The sequence below is a fragment of the Ostrinia nubilalis genome, chromosome 15, assembly GCF_963855985.1.
Source record: "Ostrinia nubilalis chromosome 15, ilOstNubi1.1, whole genome shotgun sequence".
NCBI lineage: Eukaryota > Metazoa > Arthropoda > Insecta > Lepidoptera > Crambidae > Ostrinia > Ostrinia nubilalis.
In genome coordinates, this window is record NC_087102.1 from 12249348 (window position 1) to 12268656 (window position 19309).

The window sequence follows — 19309 nt, forward strand, 5'->3', positions numbered from 1 at the left end:
AATGTGTGCTTGAGAAGCTGGTTATTAGAAATTAAAAGGCTTCTTAAAAATTTTAACTTTTATTTTACTTCATTAGAAACACTTTTATAACTCTACTAATACCGCAATTTACCCTCTTTTGCAGAAAAATCCAGGCATTCCAGTAAAGTTTTCTGTATAAATCTCTTTCTAGGAAATATTTAACGAATGATTCCAATACATCAAACTTTTATAACTTTAGATAATATGAAACGTTTTATATCTCATGCTATCAACTATCCTAATACATTATGGTTTAAGACATTTTCTAATTCAAAAGTAGTTGGAATTCAGTTCAAAAATAGATCAGTGGGTAAATATTCTTCTAACCTTTGCCGCTATAATAATAAAGAATATAGATGTTACGGTTAATGTGATAAATTGAAAATTATTAATAATAACCGGTTATTATGAATAATTACCGACAGTCGCGGTAAAAGTGATAAATTAATCAACATTTAACAGTGGTTATTTAATAATTCAACCTTAGTACTAACATATTTCATAAAAGAAATCAACATCTTGTGTACGTGCTCATGTACAGCCAAACTTTTAAACGTTTTGATATCATATATTATTATAATTTGGCATAATGAGTTTGGAATGTTTCTTGCATAATACTACTTTTCCATGATGCCTATAACATAATGTTTTGATTTAAAGTGAAAAATAGGTTAAGGTGCGGCGGGGGTGGCCCTTGGGCCACCCCTAAGCCGCCTATTTAGTTTTATACACACATAAATGACCTCATATTAATCACATTTACCAAATCATGCGGTGATTATTCATAATAACCGGCGATTATTCATAATTTTCACATTTATCACTTTGACCGTAACATAGACGTTAGTATTTTAAAAATATGTTTTGATAGACATCTTCAAAAGTATTTATGCAAAGATTGAATATTTGGCAATAAGAAAAGCCGATCCTTGAGCGATTTCATTGATGATTCACTCTTCTTTTACCATGATGAAGTAGAAAGTTAGAAACTCCTTATTTTCGTTTGTTTTATAGCTATTGTCGTCTCTTTTGTTTTGTTTTTTCAACTAACGCTGAAAAGTATTATTGAATTCTTTCTCTACATTCCACGGGTGAAATTTTTAGAGCTCGTTAAAATGGGAATTGGAATTTCTTTGCAATATTGCAGACGTAGAGATATATTATAGTATGTATACTTTTAGATAAAATATTTAAATTGCGAAAAAACTAATACTATCTTTATTTTTTTAAATTAGCTTAGCTAAAGCATAGGTTACGCTATACTTTTAGTGACTTAAATTATACATAATACAAGACTGTATTTTTGATGTTTTAGTGCCTTATGTTTTTTCTTTATTGCTATTTGCTGGGTTTTATTATCATCAAAATCACAACACTATAAATCCTAAGTAAATTTGAATCCTTTGACTTAAAGTAACTTTAATTAAAGCTTATTATTCCAACACTCATCTTCCATCCCTTCACATCAAAATGTTTCAAATTTCCTACTTGTTACCGGTTTACTTGTATTATAAATTCATCGCTTGCCCCACGATCCCAATGGTTCTAGCCATTTACATAAATATTTTCCACTTGGCTCTCTCTTTTTTTTCGTTTTAGGTGAAAATGGGAAAGTTTATGATAACGATGGGATTTAAAACAACTCATTATCAAACTTTTTTTCATTTTCACAAAGCTGTCGTTGAGCGTGGGGATATAAATTATGATTGTTTTTACTTTTCGGTCTTATGAACTTTATTTTACTCATTAAGAAAAATAAACAATGTCACCCATAAGAGTTCGTTCGTTTTAGCTGAATGACGTCTACTGCTGGACAAAGGGAGGCCCAAGGATTTCTACAAGACCGATCCTGCGCCACCCACATCCAGGCTCCCGCGACCTTCAGCAGATTGTCGGTCCACCTAGTGGGAGGCTTGCCCACACTATGTCTTCCGGCACTCGAGAACTTTTCTGCCCCAGCGGCCATCAGCTCTGCGAGTTACTTGTGAAAGATACTCGTAGCTTGTAATTGGGAAAAGGATGGATTGATTTTTACTTAAAGGTCTTAGGTACCTACCAAGATGTAAAATAATATTTTTATGACTTATTTGCATGGATTGGCACAGTAGTCAACTTACCGGATTTTTTTGGTTCCGGTACGACCTGATAAAGATAGCAGGAAGGCGTTGGATGCAGGCCGCTATCAACGTGCGATGTTGAAGTCATTGGGGGAGGCCTATGTTCAGCAGTGGCTGCAATGATGATGATGATGAAGGGCTATTTTAGTCTAATAAGTAGGTAGTTACAGTTCAAATTCATTTATTTTGCAAGTAGGCATCATTGAAGTAATTTTAGCACATTATAACTCAATGGTAGGCATTCAAATGCTTTTTAGGGTTCCGTAGTCCTGAAAAGGAACCCTTATAGTTTCGATATGTCTGTCTGTCTGTCCGAGGTTTTGCTTGGAAACTATTGGCACTAGGGAACTAGTTTTGTGGAGGTATGTATATTAATTACGCCAACAAAACGGTAAAATAAAATTTGGAAAAAAATAAAAATTGAAAAGTGACTATAGATGAAGTAGGGTAAACCACCCAATCATTGGCACTCTACCAGTTTATTGGCATGCTCCAGTTTTTTAAGAAAATTAAGGTTTTTTGTAGCCAAACCTTATATTTTTTAGTAGAAATTGTACAGTAATATCATTTATTACTCAACTGGCTACACACGTTTTTTATTTTTTCAAACATCGCGGCGCATCAACCATTTGTTTGACAAACCGGGACCTGTGCGAAAAAAACAATCGAAATATTCGTTTTTTACTAAGGTAAGAGCTATCATAATCTTTTAAAAAAATGCAAATCTATTTTGTTGTTCCTATACATAATCATTTTGTCTTATTATTGAATATATTAACTGCCTTTTTAAAATATTATTTTATAATTTAACCGCCAACTTTTAATTATTTGTGGTGTGCCAACATTTGGTATGTGTAAAATCTGTTTATCCATTTTATTGGCACACATGCCAATAAAAGGGTATTTAAAATAATTTGAGTTTATTAAAAATTATACCTTGTTTGTCTCAAAATTGAGTTTAAATTGCATTTAAAATATTTTTTAACGTTTTGGATACACCAATCCAAATGTTGGCCCACTGCCAATTATATAAAATCCATTTATTGGCACGGGTGTCAAACATTGGTTAAGAAGGTGCCAATAAAAAATATTATCTTTTCAGCCACTTTCAAAGCCTTTCAAAGTCTTATTCCACTAATTCCCGTTGACAATCCCCGTCAACGGGGATAAGTGAACTTTTTGTTCATTAATCCCCGTTAACGCCAATGGAGTTTATGATGGGGATTAATAAGAACTAAAAAGTTAATTAATCCCCAGTACGTTAAAAATAAAATACTCATGCAAGAATCAGGTACCTTCTATTTATTACTGGATAAAAACTCACTTATTATTTTTATTATCAAATTAAATTAAAGGACAATGGGCAAAATGGTACCCGGCTCCAATAGATATGTGTCTAGTATCGTTTGAAAGGTCTTACCAAGATGAACAACTTTTACTATGACCACCAGCCTCAGATCTGGTTGTGTACGAAGATATACATACTTTTTTGCAGAATGGTACCCGGCTCCAATAGTTATGTTTGTAGTGTCATTTGAAAGGTCTTACCAAGACGAACAACATTTACTATGGCCACCAGCCTCAGATCTGGTTGCGTTCGAAGATAAAGATACTTTTTGTGTAACCTAAGTATCATACAGTATGAAGGGGGACGCGCTCGGGGCAGGGCACCGACGAGATGGTCGGACGCGGTGAGGAAGACGCTGGGCGGGAGTTTGCATCGTGCGGTCCACACAGCTTATGACCGCAGTCTGTGGAGGAACACTATCTGTGGTCGCGATCCTCATCAGTGAGGGACCGAGGAAGAAGAAGAAGAAGTACCTATCATACGTGTCCATCGTATGGTACTTAGGTTATGCGAGGCAGGAAGGGTTTACTGCTCCAGCATCCTTCCTTAACTCTATAATTATTGATAGGGATAGTTGTGAAATAAATATTTTTATTTAAAGAAGTACTACCCCCTTATTAATAAAAAGTTACACCTAGGATAAAGAACCTTGGATTAAAATGACATTTCCATACCAAATGACAATTTAAGCCAGAGTTCAACTAGGGTGTAACTTTTATTAATAAAGGGGTTAAAGTTTTATTACTTCTTAAGGGTTTTATTATGAGTTGCCAAAGCGAATAAGCCCACAAGATCCAATAAGTCCACCCACAAGATGGACCGACGACCTCATAAAGGTAGCGGGAAGGCGCTGGATGCAGGCCGCCACCAACCGGCAATTGTGGAAATCATTGGGGGAGGCCTATGTTCAACTGGACGTCCTATGACTAAAATGATCATGATGATGATGATGAAAGCGAATAAAGGGCTAATAGCTTGGGTAGTTCATCGTAGGCATAATCCTTTCCTTTTCAATGCTTCTTTTAGTTATATTAATAGATTGTAGTCATAATACATACTCGTATACATGGATGATTGTGTTATACTTTCATTATAATACTTAGTGGAATTACTGCTTTCAAAACGTGAATTAGAACTGGCCCCATAGCAGACATTTTCCTACATCTAAAGGCCTTTTAAAATATATATTGGTTATGGCTATTGGAGCGGGTACCACTTTCCATACATTTGTGCCCATCATCCTTTAAGACTGATTACAATACTTAAAAAAAATTAACACTTACCTGATTAACCAAAAGCACTATGTATATTGAATCGTTATTCCCCATTCATCATTTAAAAGAAGATGGAAACGATTACATACAAATTTGGGCCGAGATGTAACAAGATAAAAATGGAGTAAATTAATAGCTTTGTAATCAGGCTTAAATTAAATTTAATTTGATTATAAAAATAATCAATAAGTGAGTTCTTATCCAATAATAAATAGAAGGTACATGATTCTTACATTAGTATTTTATTTTTTAACGTAGTTTTCTGATAAAAGAAAAATAAAATAAACTAAAAAGTTCATTAATCCCCATTAAGCTCCATTGGCGTTAGCGGGGATTAATGAATAAAAAGTTCACTAATCCCCGGGATTAGTGGAATAAGCCTTTGAAAGGCTTTGAAAGTGGTACCACGGTCTATTATACAATTCAGATTGAAACATCCTGATCATCGCTCTAAGCCCGGTCCGTTCACAATTTTAACTGACGAGGAAGAACAGCTTTTTGTTGACTGGATAAAATAAAAATCAGTAGCAAAAAAGTATTTCCGAAGAGAAAAGAACATTATTTTGATAAAAGCGTTTATGGAAAGTTTAAAACCATATTAGTCCAGTAGAATTAGCTTTTAAATCGGAAATAATTCCTACAAAAGATTTTATTGTTTTAATGGCTTCATTGGTTGCCCATTAAGACTCTCCTAAGTTTTCGACTTCGACGGAGTTGTGCTTAAGTGGTGGGGGCCCCCGAAAGGGGCATTTTTTCGGTTGTCCGGTTATACCGCGTAAAGGACTTACCCTATCAAAAAGTGGTCTTCATGACGGTTGAAGGGCACTTAATCCTGCATTGAATAAGACCAAATTCATATGTTTTGGACAAACCGTTCTCGCGCTAAAGTTCGGCAAAGTAGAAAATATACGTATATTTAATGACCCTCTCCACGTCCAATGGTTTGTTACCCACAGGCTTCCAAGTCTTGAAAAGGGCCACCTCAACCAGTGTAACCCTATCAAGGCTTACGAGCTTGATGCGCCTATCCTTGTTCGTCCCAGCCGTTCCTTAACTGCGGTTGCTGCACCTCTTCCTGGCACTCACCTGAACGACTCTGTGTTACCTACTGTGGCTGCCCCTCTTCCTTGTGTCCTCCTGCATGACTACGTTGCCTAGCCGTATGCCTGGTCTAAGGTTCGACGCCAAAAATCAACAACAACAAGTTCATATTAAAACGCTGAAGAGTTTTTTGTTTGTTTGTTTGAACGCGCTAATCTTAAGAATTACTAGTTTGATTGAAATCATTATTTTTGTGTTGAATAGCTCATACGTTGAGGAAGGCTATAGGATATATACAATCACTCTACGACTAATAGAGGCGAAGCAGTAAAGAAAAATGTTGCAAGCACGGGAAATAGTATTTAAACTATTTTCACTCGTACGAAGTTGATTTTGTGGCGTCGAACCTTGGACCAGGCATATGGCTAAGCAATGAAATCGTACAGGAGGGTACAAGGAAGAGGGGCAGCCACATTAGGTAACACAGAGTCGTTCAGGAGAGTGCCAGGAAGAGGTGCAGCAACCGCAGTTAAGGAACGGCTGGGACGAACAAGGATAAGCGAATCAAACTCGTGAGCCTTGTTAGGGTTACACTGGTTAAGGCGACGCTTTACAAGGCTTGGAAGCATGTGGGTAACAAGCCATTGGACGTGGAGAGGGTCATTAATTATACGTATATTTTCTACTTTGCCGAACTTTAGCGCGAGAACGGTTTGTCCAAAACATATGAATTTGATCTTATTCAATGCAGGATTAAGTGCCCTTTAACCGTCATGAAGACCACTTTTCGATAGGGTAAGTCCTTTACGCGGTGTAACCGGAAAACCGAAAAAACGCCCCTTTCGGGGGCCCCCACCAGTTAAGCACAACTCCGTCGAAGTCGAAAACTTAGGAGAGTCTATAATGGGCAACCAATGAAGCCATTAAAGCAAAAAAATCTTTTGTAGGAATTATTTCCGATTTAATCAATTTTTGTGTTTAATTCTACTGGCCTATATTTAAATATAAGCGTTTGAACTGATATGGTATGTTCCTATACAAATAAATGTTACTTTTCTTATAACAAAGGATTTTATTTTGTTTATTTCTATCATGAATCTCTTTAAAACCTCTACATAAGACCTAGCAGCTATTTTTCAGTCTTGCGAGAACAGTGCCAATAATAGGTAATTATCACTGCCAATAAAAGGTTTGACTATGCCAGGAACTGGTATTTTGAGGTATTTTTTTAAAAGGTACACTATATTGAATAAATGATTTAATTTATTAATGATAAGTACTTTATAATATTCTGCAAAGATTAAAAGACCAATATAAATGTTTTTTTCTTTGATAAAACATATTTTTACATGCAAATTTTACCGGTTTTGTGAAGTAGCTGCTTAAAGTGCCAATAATTGGGTGGTTTACCCTAATTGCTTGCTTCTGAAATGTATTGTGGTAACGACGGATAACTACGGAACCCTACACTGCGCGTGGCACGACACGCACTTGGCCAATATTTTTTAATGTAAAGTGTGTTCTTTAATCAATCAACTGTTTTGCCAACACTTCAAGGTCACTAAATACTGATTCAAAGGGCCCTTTGATATTATTTATCCAGGAAAAGAAAATAACATTGGGTAACAGTTTGTGTTAGCGACGTCTCAAGGGGACCGTCGTCACGTTAGATGTATGGTGTAGGTAACACTTGATTTACGTTGTTATTTTGGCCATATCGATAGGGAAATTGCTTTTAAGATATTTAGTTTTGGTAGTTTATAATTTATAACATTATATGGTTATAATATTATAATATGAATTGACAATTCAGTGTTAGGTACGTTTACAAAAAAAAAACTTTTTAGGATTTATTTTTTTATTTATTTCAGGTAGCTGTAGCTCAAATGATGAAGTAGGTAGTATTCTTTGTACTGTAACTGTAGCTGCCACTGCTGAACATAATGCTTTTCAGATTTGAGTACTACTTAATCATAGAAAATTGTGGATTTTTCTTGAGGTGAAATGTAGGTACTCATCTGAAGAAAAGTGATGATCAGACCGAAGGTAGAAGCGAACTTAAGTTGTGGATTCGAGTTGGAAATGTGTCGAGTACTTTCCAAGTCTCAAAAGACTGCCTGATACTGCTCCATGCTACAAGTAAGAGAGATAGTGTGGGTGCTTTTATTTCTTGAAAGACGAGAAACACAAGACAATCCTATATTTTTTTTTATAGATTACTAAGCTATCTTATGCTAGTGTCACGAGTGGGCTCACCACAATAGTCGAGCGGCGGCGAACCCGCGTTCCCTGGATCACGAGTCGGCCAGTCCGACCCCTTCACGGTTCGGCCATCGTGGCTTCTGAATAAATAAAGTGACAACCTTTACTCTGGAGGGAGAAATCCAATAATATTACTAGGAAAGGCAGTCACAACACTCAACTAATCAAAAGAGATGTAAAACTAACAAAGGATTACAAGTTGTATTCAATGGCCGAAGGAATCGTCCGAGAAATGAGCCGTTAACCCCTTGGGATCTCACTTGATCCAGTGCCACTGACGTGACCGCCATCAACAGGAGTTGTAGACCAACTATGATTATAGATAGCGCCATAGAGATATAGTTCTTGCAACTCACGAAGGCGAGTGAACTTTGCTTTGAATGTGCACATGCACATAACGATAGTGTAATATCTATCAAAACAGTAGCGAGCCACCACACTTGTAAAGCTCACTCGCCTTCGTGAATTGCAACAACTATAATATTGTATGTACCCGTTTTATACCCGTTGAACGATTTTGACACGTCAAATGGCAAAGATCGGAAATATTACCCTACATTGATGGCAGTGCTCTCCTGCAAATGAAATAGTGTTTTCCAACGTGGCAACGTGGAAATCATTGGGGGAGGCCTATGTTCAGCAGTGGACGTCCTATGGCTGAATTGATGATGATGATGATTGAAAATACATATGTAGTTGAGTATTTTTCCCTTGATTGTATTACCCATCATGAGAAGGCAGGTTGTGATAAGTGGTCTGTGATCAAAGCCAGCCCGGAAGCCTCCCTCCTCATTGGATTAATAGTCCCATCAACAATCCAGTTGGTGAAAGTGGGTGTAAACTAAACAATCCATCCAGAGCCGTTTCTGCGACGTCCACTCTTAGTTTGGGCAAACAGGCAGATGTTTTGTTAAACTGATATTTTTAAAATGTAAATGTAGCTCTAATTTAGTCACTCTATTTACCTTATCTTTCCTTTATCCACCTTAAAGCAGCATCAAGATTTGATAAATTGTAAATCCGTCAAAAGATTGCGAAGTTACAAAGTATAGCAGAAGCAAAATTAGCGTATTACGTCATGCAATTTGAAAGTACGCAACTTCTTGCATGCTGTGACGTCATCAATCAAGATGTCGTTACCATATCGCTGGAATCACGATTATGAGCAATTAATCAAAGCTTTAATAAGAAATACACACAACAGACAGTTTTCCCGCGGCTCTGTCCGTTTTTAACTTTAACCTAACAGAAATCAATTCACATGCTTGTTAAGAATTTTATCAAAAGCATGTTTAAATGATTAGTGGCCGCCCGCGACTTCGTACGCGTGGATCCCGTTTTACCCCCTTTGGGGTTGAATTTTGCAAATTTCCGTCAGTGAGCACCTACTTTCTAAAAGGAAACCCCATGCAAAATTTGAGACTGCTAGCACTTGTAGACTTGTAGTTTCTGAGATTTCGTGATGAGTGAGTGAGTCAGTCAGTGACTTTTCGCTTTTATGAAGAAAGAAGATAGAACTGGAAATTGAGTAGGTATCTAATTTATTTAACGCCTTCGGATAAACCCTTACCTACCTAAGCGGCTTACTTAAGCTAAAATAATAATAGTTTCCCTTTTAAAGGTGAATATAAATGAGGCCCTTTACGACACTATTTACATCCCAATAAAACTGAAATTAAAAAATATTTGATGAAGGTGAATAAAAGTTTTTCACTTAATAAATTATGTCACCAAAACCAAAGTGCTAAAGAAATAAACAAGATTTTTCCCGTTTTTGGGCAAGAAAATTTGCGAAACCTCATCATTGTTTAGTTAAGTATGAAAAGTTTTTCTTTCAAACAACTGGAATTTAAGTTGGCAGTGCCAAAATGTGTCCAAGTTTCCCGGAACTGAAGTCTCTTGGAAGTTCATTATGCTAATTTGTTTTCATCAAGTTACGCCAACAGTTAAGGCTGTACACATGTCAGTAGCTGGTACACGATACCTGTGCCCCGAATGCGCTAATTTTAACGTCTCCAACTCATTCGCGCTTCTTCACCAGTTGCGTTCCGTTTTTCATTCCAGATGAGGTGCAAATTCGGTAATGCGGTAAAGTTCACACTTCACGCGCAAACAAAGACGAAACAACGGATTTAATCACTTTCCAATAAAAGTCCGAACACCTTATTTTTGCACTAAAACACAGCAAATGTTCGTGAAGGCGTTTGACTTGAGTTTGAGAAAAAGTAGCTTACTTTCAGCTTTTACACAAAGAAGCAGTTGCGTTTTGTTTTCGTTTAAACTAGCTGTCAAAGCGACACCCCGATACGAATTTGTGATTTTTGTTCGTCGTCTAGTTGCGTTGTAGTTGAAAATATTTAGCGCAATCGGGGCCCTGTTCCTGCCACGTGCCACCAATTATCGTGTGTATGTCGTGGTCATATCGTAGATTTGTTCACTTCATGAAATGCTCGATTTCATGAAAAGTTTCACTGTCTATTGGCCACATCATGATGTAGTTTGGTGGTAAAATTAAGTTGCCCACATCATGAAATGCGATCGTTTCATGACATTCTCAAGTATTTTATGAAGAGAGCAAATCTGTGGGTCGTCCGGGCTAGGCCGTGACAAAATCTATTTTGTCATAAGTAAATAATTGTTATTTGTAAACTAGCATAGTTATGTTTTAGAATGTACCTTGTTTGTTGACAAATAAACGATATTATTTACTATTAATTGTAATAAATGTTCATCAAATATGACCATTATTATTATCTAACCATGCATTATTATATATTAGTACCGATTGCACGGTTGAGTATGATTTACCACATTAGGTTAATATCGTATCGGCTAATTGGTTATCAAGATAATTGCTGACAATGGCAGTCAGCTGAACAGCTGTTAATAATAGGTGGCCTAATTAAGTACACGGCCAACTAATGTATGTATGTCTAAATTCTTCTAAAGTATAAATAGAGATAAATATTTTTTGAGAAAGGAAAGTCGATTACTATTTTCATCCAGCTGCTGCCAGTAACCTTCTTGGGGTCGTCAGTTCATCAATAAAGGTGGTTTCTACGGACATATTCAGAAACGTTTAGTCCTGACCTGACAGCGGAGACTTAATTTTATGTAACTGATAATATTATTTACGGAATCCGAAACATTAGTTTATAGGTTTTAATTTAGCTATTTCAATTAGGTACCTACCTACCTACTTGACTGTAAAATATAAATAAATTGCAGTTGTCACGAATATTAATTGTAATAGACAATTATTAATTGTAACACGCGCCGTACTCTACTCCCATAAAAAAGAGTATAAAAGCATAATAAAATAAAATCTACTAAGCTTCGATTATTTTGCCACGGTTCAAATTAGAAGTTTAAAACAACTGTAAATAATTAAGTAGATTAAACAGAATAGTGGGAAAACTATAAATAATCGGGCATGGGATGAGGACACTTGGCGAAGTTCCTGGATCGAATAATACGCAAAACTAATCTGAAAATTAATTAAACGCCGAGTGGTTTATCAGTGTGGTGGAGGTATAGTCAAGTACAGAAATCAAGCCCTTTTATAATGAACTAGCTTTCCGCCCGCGGCTTCGCCCGCGTGGAATTTTTCGGTTTCCTATGACACTCAGCAATAATGCGGTAAAAATTTCTATTGGTGAAATTTTTTTTAAAATCGGTTCAGTAGATCACGAGATTACCCTTTACAATTTAACAAATATACAAACACACAAACTTTACTTCTTTATAATATTAGTATAGATAAAAAAACCGCGAATAGTATACAGAATGTTTTTTTTTAACGTTTCTATATTTTTACAGGATATTTTACCCATGAATATAAACAACTTTCACTATGGGAACAATTCTGAAATCACAAAAAAAAAAAAACAGTTGCTTAATACAAAAGATCAATACAGGTTGACTAAAATGTATGAAAAGGCAGATCTTTTTTGGGACTTATGAGTTGGTCTCATTGTAAAAAATATTTATATTCATGGGCAAAACCTCCTGTAAAAATATCTAGACGGTAAAAAAATCACCTAGTATTAGAATATAGAGAACTAGAAATTACTGTCATTTGTTTTTCGTTTGCGGAATGAAGTTTCTTCAAAGTTATTGCGTAGACAAAGTAATATTTATGACAGATCCAATTTCGCGTAGTTACATACCGGCTAAGTGCGCGTCACACTCCGGACCGAGGGTTCCGTACAAAGTACAAACGTTAGCTTAACAATATTTAATAAACAGCAAAAACGTTTTTACTAGCTTAAGATTTCTTGGGAAGTAAGCAAATTACTTAACGATTTCCAGATTTTATTTTTTATTTGTACTGTAAAACCTTCCTTCTTATCTCATGGTTTTAGGTTTATGGGAAGTAGGTACTTACCTCAAAAATTCTGATTTTCCAGAGAGTGTCAAAATATACGTTTTTTTGCGGTATAAACAGACGTGTCTTTTTTTCGATAATTTTGTAGTTAGATTTTTTCACAGCTTCAAGGAATTGTAGATCTGAGTAACTTACCCAGGCATAGTTTTAATTTCAACTCGATACCTCCACATGTTGAGATAGAGAGGGAATGTCATCCTAAAAGGGTTTAATTTTTTCTTTTGAAGTACAGAACCCTAAAAAGGCGAAACAAAGCGATTTCGGGTTTAAAACTGTCACGAATGCCAGTCACTTCATCTAGTCTATTTAAGACAAACCTTAACTTGTTTACGAGCAAGTAATTTTGCGCCAGACGGTACTCACCACTTTATCTAGTACAGTCGAGGACGTGAATCGAGTGGAAAATTGGGATTTGGTTAAATCAGGCGGACAAACTCGATTTCAGACGGTGACGTCAGATATGTTTGCTGAAAACATCAACTAGTTATTTAGAAACGTATGCGATGTAATAGGCATGAATATGATTGTGTTGTTATGTAGAACTAGCGGTCGCCCGCGACTTCGTACGCGTGGATCCGGTTTTTCCCCCTTAGGGGTGGAGTTTCGTAAAATCCTTTTTTGGCGAATCCCTACGTCATAACATCTACCTGCATGCCAAATTTCAGCCCGATCCGCCCAGAAGTTTGGGCTGTGCGTTGATAGATCACTATGTCAGTCAGTCCGACCTTTGAGTTTTATATATTTAGAAGATTGTAGGCTGCAGAAAGAGGTAAGATCTAATTTTGTTTCTTACTAGGCTTTTCGTATACGACTAGTTTGATAGTCTGAAATATTGGTTCTATTCTAAAAATATGTTAGAGTAAATATTGGATATTGAAACGCAAACGATGGCTCACTTCTTTTTCTTATTCGTTACGCTCTTGGCAGAGCGGTCGTGGCCACGTTGAGGCGTTGTTCACATCGGTTGTAGAGGCGGATACAACTCTCCACACGATCTCCCGCCATCTCTCTCTGTTGGCAGACAGTCTGGTGCAGTCACATACTCCGTCTCCCACTGCCGATTTCACTTGGTCGGTCCAGCGCATTGGTGACTTGCCACGGGTCGGGTTCCTTCGACTTTTCCTTGGCTTACTTGAGACGCGCGAATCGAGGGTTCGACGTACGTCTGCGAACAAAAGCAAGCATTATTCAGTTCACACTGATACCTACCTTATTCTGCATAAAAAATACATACAGCCGAACATATAGAACCTTGTCCTTTTTTGAAGTCGGTTAAAAGATAAAATAAAAATTCACAGTTTAAACTCCACCAAAAGTTTAAGTAAGAAAAAATAGTTCTATTCTAAGTAATGATACTTCAGTTTTCTTCTTCAATTATGTAATTTGTAAATACTGGAATATTTACACGTAGTACGCCGACCCGATAACTGATCTCATAATCTCTTGCCATAATCTTTGCTCGACCTTAGACTCATTTATATTCACCAATGCATGCTCTCGCATTTCGATCGAGCTGGCTATACTGTTGTATAAGTTTGTATAATTTTGTATAGAGAGGGAATTGCTTCCCAGCATGATAAAGCAATCCCCAAGTGATATAAAATAAAGCGACTGGTAAGAAATGAATTCTTAGTACTGCAGCTGCTGCTGCTTTGTACAGTGGTCAGCTCATCAGACTGTAGTTTTATTGCAAATTCAACCATATTACAACTGTTTAAGAGCCCAGTGTTGAGCTTGTGGTGCGGTTGTTTGTGTAATTTTCACAGAAATGGGATTTTATGAATAATTTGTATTTCTTCTGCGAAAAATTACAGCAAGCGCAACGACTGTTGTGAAATGGATGGAAACTATTAAGTGAAGCAGCAAATCGAACGCACAGCGTTGAATAGAGCTCTGTGATTGGTTCGTGTGTCACCCTGTGCATCCACGCGCACTGTGAGACCTCATAGTAATGTTTGTGAATACGGGCGTGAGACTGATGTCGAATCAGCGGTGCACGGAAAAACAAAACTGGTTTTTGTGACATCGTAAAGATTTAGTACCTAACCTTATTTAGAACGAGTTACATAACATGTAAAAATACCTATTATGTAACTCGTTCTAAATAAATTTAAAAAAGCCCAAACTAATACAATCATACATACGAATGGTGGTTTCCAGCGGAAAAAAAACCCGCAACCATGCAACTTGTATCGTAGTGAAAATCCGAGCGAAAACGCGGCTCAATTTCAAAACTGACTTTTTTGTCGAAATTTAATCAAGATTTTTGCAACGGATTAAAGATATGCCATTTTGTTTGCTCTGAATTCGTAGAAAGAAGCTTCAAAAACTCATTCACAAAAAGAATGGGTCAAAAATGGGTCCTCGTCGATCCGAATATTTTAGAAACGCGGATATCTAAATAACTTGTGAATGGAATTGAATCATCTTTTGGATTAGGGTATGTATGGGATTACGTTTCATTCATGTTAGCAATATTTGAATATATCTGAATTGAAATTGAATTGAATATGCCACGCTACGTTCGGGCTTTGACGGTAATTGATGATAAGTAGTATGTGACGGATGGATCATGTTCATTATAACGACTGAGAGGAAATACATCTACGTATTATCCTATAATATGATAAGCAAATTTTGATCAAAAGATTATAGGATCTTGTCATTGGGGTGGGGGAGGCCTATGTTCAGCAGTGGACGTCCTTTGGCTGAAATGCTGATGAATGATGATGTCACTTGCATCAATCGCCCGAGATATTACTCTTTAAAAACAAAACGAAAATTCTTCTATAAAGCTTGAATGTATGACAGAAGATATTCCTAAGTGATCCGTCGGTTGGATTCAAATAAGTAGGTTGACGAAAACTGAGTATAAGTACAGGTTGACAGAAACCTATACACAGAAGACAAAAAAAACGGACAGCAAAAGAAGGGAATTAAAGGTAGTTAAAATAAGTTATGTATATGTTACGGTTAATGTGATAAATTGAAAATTATTAATAATAACCGGTTATTATGAATAATTACCGACAGTCGCGGTAAAAGTGATAAATTAATAACATTTAACAGTGAATATTTAATAATTCAAACTTATTACTAACAAATATCATAAAAGAGAACAACATCTTGTGTACGTGCTCTTGTGCAGCCAAAATTTTTGAACGTTTTGATATCATAATATAATTTGGCATAATAAGTTTGGAATGTTTCTTGCATAATATTACTTTTTCATGATGCCCATAACATAATTTTTTGATTTTAAGTGAAAAATAGGTTAAGGTGCGGCCCTAAGCCGCCTATTTAGTTTTATACACACATAAATGATCTCATATTAATCACATTTACCAAATCATGCGGTAATTATTCATAATAACCGGCGATTATTCATAATTTTCACATTTATCACTTTGACCGTAACATATATATCCAAGCAAGCATTAATTCAATAAACAATTATTGTATATTTCTTAAACAATATTTTTTTGCCTAAAACAGACTTTTCCAGACTTAAGCGAGCTTTTCCATTATAACTTTAACTTATTACAATTGGTCCGTCTCGTCTCGTTAATGACGCCATAATGGACCTAATGCAATTTCATTCTTAATAACTTGATTTTTTTATTTACCGATAACAATATGTTTGCTTATTTTTAGTACCAAATGTAAACAGGCACTGTTTAATAATAGAATGAAATAAAAATAGTTTATCTTAAAAAACATTTTTTAAGACAGTCGTGCGTTACTGGCCACTAAGAAACAGCATTATTTTTTATCCAACTTTCTTCTTTTGTTTTTTTCTAGTCAAGACTGCTTTTGCGCAATGCATTTCTACGACGGACTTATACTCGTAGTATGTAAATAATAAATAAGTTTATTTTAACTACCACCATGAAGCACACAAGTAACACATGATTTCGCACCATCGAGTCACTAAAGACTTCAAAAATCTTTATTAAGATAAAATAAGTCAAGTTCAAATTTTAATAACAACGCATTCTACATTCTTGAAAGTTGCTTTAGAATACGGGCGTTATCAGACAGTCTTGAACAAGATAAAGTACCTATTCGTATGGCCTGGAGCGTTCAATTAGAACTCAAAGGTATCACATTTCTTTTCTAGTTTCTAGACTTGGTTTAATCTGACTGATCCTGAGATCTTAAATAATTACCTAGGTTTCTAAATGGCAAGAGGATATCAGCTGTCAAATGCATAATAGATTAACAAACAAAGTAGGTACCTAAAGCATTATTTACGCTAGAATATCTTGACAACAAAGCAAAAGTTTTCGGGTCTTCATTCATAAAGCTTCAACCACACCAACGCGTGCAGATCGCCATCGCCGGCGCGATCATAGGCCAATGACAGGTCGCGCGACCAATGACAGTCCACGCGACCTGTGATCGCGCCGGCGATGGCGATCTGCACGCGTTGGTGTGATTGAAGATTAATTCAACCCTACTACTATAAAAAAACTGATTTTAGGTAAAGCCTGGTCCGTGAGCACGTAGAATCCCGTCCAATGACCCCAAGCTGCCCATCCTTGTCGCTCGCACGTAATTATGTTGCTGTCGCGCTCGCACACTCACTGCGGGCGCGCGTCGCACAGTCGCGACAGAAATATAATTACGCGCGAGCGATAAGGATGGGTAGCTTGGAGTCATTGGACGGGATTCTACGTGCTCACGGACCAGGCTTTAGAGTCGTGAGGTGTCAAGTCGTTGTTTTAGAGCGACGTTAATGCAGAGTCAGTGAAGTGTTCATAACAGAAGATCGTAATTTACGAAAATACTACACAAGGTTTCATCATCAGGTCATTTAGTCTTTATCCACAGCAGGAGGATCATCATCATCATCATTATCATTTCAGCCATAGGACGTCCACTGCTGAACATAGGCCTCCCCCAATGCTTTCCATGTTGATCGATTGGTAGCGGCCTGCGTCCAGCGCTTCCCTGATACCTTTACGATAGCAGGAGGATGACGCTCTCTAATTCACCAGAGACAAAGGGAAGGATTTAGCCTGCACTCCCAATGCTGACCAGACACGTTGGAAAAGCCTGATGTTTGCATATTTCTTCCTTTCTCGCCTCTTATGACATCCACGGGAAGAGTGGTCCTCTACTCTAAAATAGAAAGACACGGGTCTAAACGCGACTAAGACTGAGTTATATTATGTATTCACGGTTTAACTTTTCGGCTGCTAAGCTACCGGTAACATTTTATTAGAAAATTTTGCTGTCGCATACTCGAATGTGCTGACAAAATTGCCAAATTTTAACCCTCGATTTCCCTCATAAAATCCAGCGCTTACAGCGTTATCAAATAAAACCAACATTTACAGGGTATATTTAGAGCAATAAGTATGATTTGCAAGATCGTAAAACGAAGAATGCTCAACAAATTGATAGCTCATATAATCTTACATCTGGCTCGTTAAACGGGGCGTTTAGTGAAGCTAAAACGATCGGGCTCTGATACTTAATTAGATTTTTATACTGCGTATTTTTCCTCAAATTATTGGTTGTTACAGCCTAGCTAGATGGGGCCACTCGAGGCAGTAATAGACAATCAGTCCGTGCCTATTTTTTATTGATGAAAATCATAGGTTTTTGTGAGAACCAATCAGAATAAGACTAGGTTATTCCCGCTACTAGAGTGTTAATAACTAGTTTGCTAGGCGGTTGTAAAAAAATAGCCTATTTATATCGACTAGCACATCGTAACCTTTTGAAGTTCTTTATTGTTTAGCATTATTTCATAAACTTTATAAGGTGCGAATAAAATATGCATTTTATTCAAAAGATGCTTTTACCCTTTCCGAATAGTTCTGAGTTTCCTACGAGCATATCCCCTTTGGAAAAAAATAATTCTCAATTAAAAACATTATAATTATATTAAACAGTTTAGTCATTAATTCTTTCTTGTCCTTCTTTGTGGAAATCCTTGGGGGAGGCCTTTGTCTAGCCTTGGACGTCTTTCGACTGAAACGAACGAACGAAATTGAAGAGAATAGGATTGCATGCGACCAACTCCGTGGCGTTCTTCAGAGGTCCTTACTATGTCCACCCTTAGTACTATAAATTTTATATGCTCAACAAACGGCTGAGCAAAACTTCTGATGATATTAATAAAGTTAGGATACACCTCAATATGATTTACTAAGATTTCGTAAATGATGAAGATTTGAATTATCTCATGTCTAGACTTCATATTTGATTCGTAACTCCGCGACTCATCCGTTTGTCTGTGACATGTGCTCAGTATTTGTTGGAGCGTGCATGTCTCTGACAAACTAATTTCAGTTTAGTGCTAATTTCATAACACGAAAATTATTAGTACTCAAAGTAGTACCTACCAGACGTAAGGGGTGGATAAGTTAGTAATGAAGAACGGGCCTAGAAACTAGATTACATTTCTAGCACTACTTAAGTAAGTATCTTGATTGCGAGGCTTTTGCTGAGAGTACAATATTATGTTAACTTTAACTAAAGTTTACTAATATGTATCACTTTACGTGAACACATTAATTTTTATTGTAATCGTTCATTTTTATGAACATTACCATAAAGTAGGTATTCGTAATAATCAATTGCAAAAGGCAAAGAAAACAAATTAGTATTCACAAACACAGCGCGAGTTTTTGATTCAGCTATTACCAGCAAAATGAGAAATTGAGATTATGAAATATTGAAATTAGGGAAAATAAAATCCTGTTGCTAGATTACAAGTTTCTTTGAAGGAACATAAACAACGAACGAAAAAAACTAATTCTGAATCTATTAGCCTAGGCGCAGAGGGCTTAGTGTGAGTTTTCATCAAACGCGTTTAAAAAATGTATGAAAATTTTAGTTTTTGAAC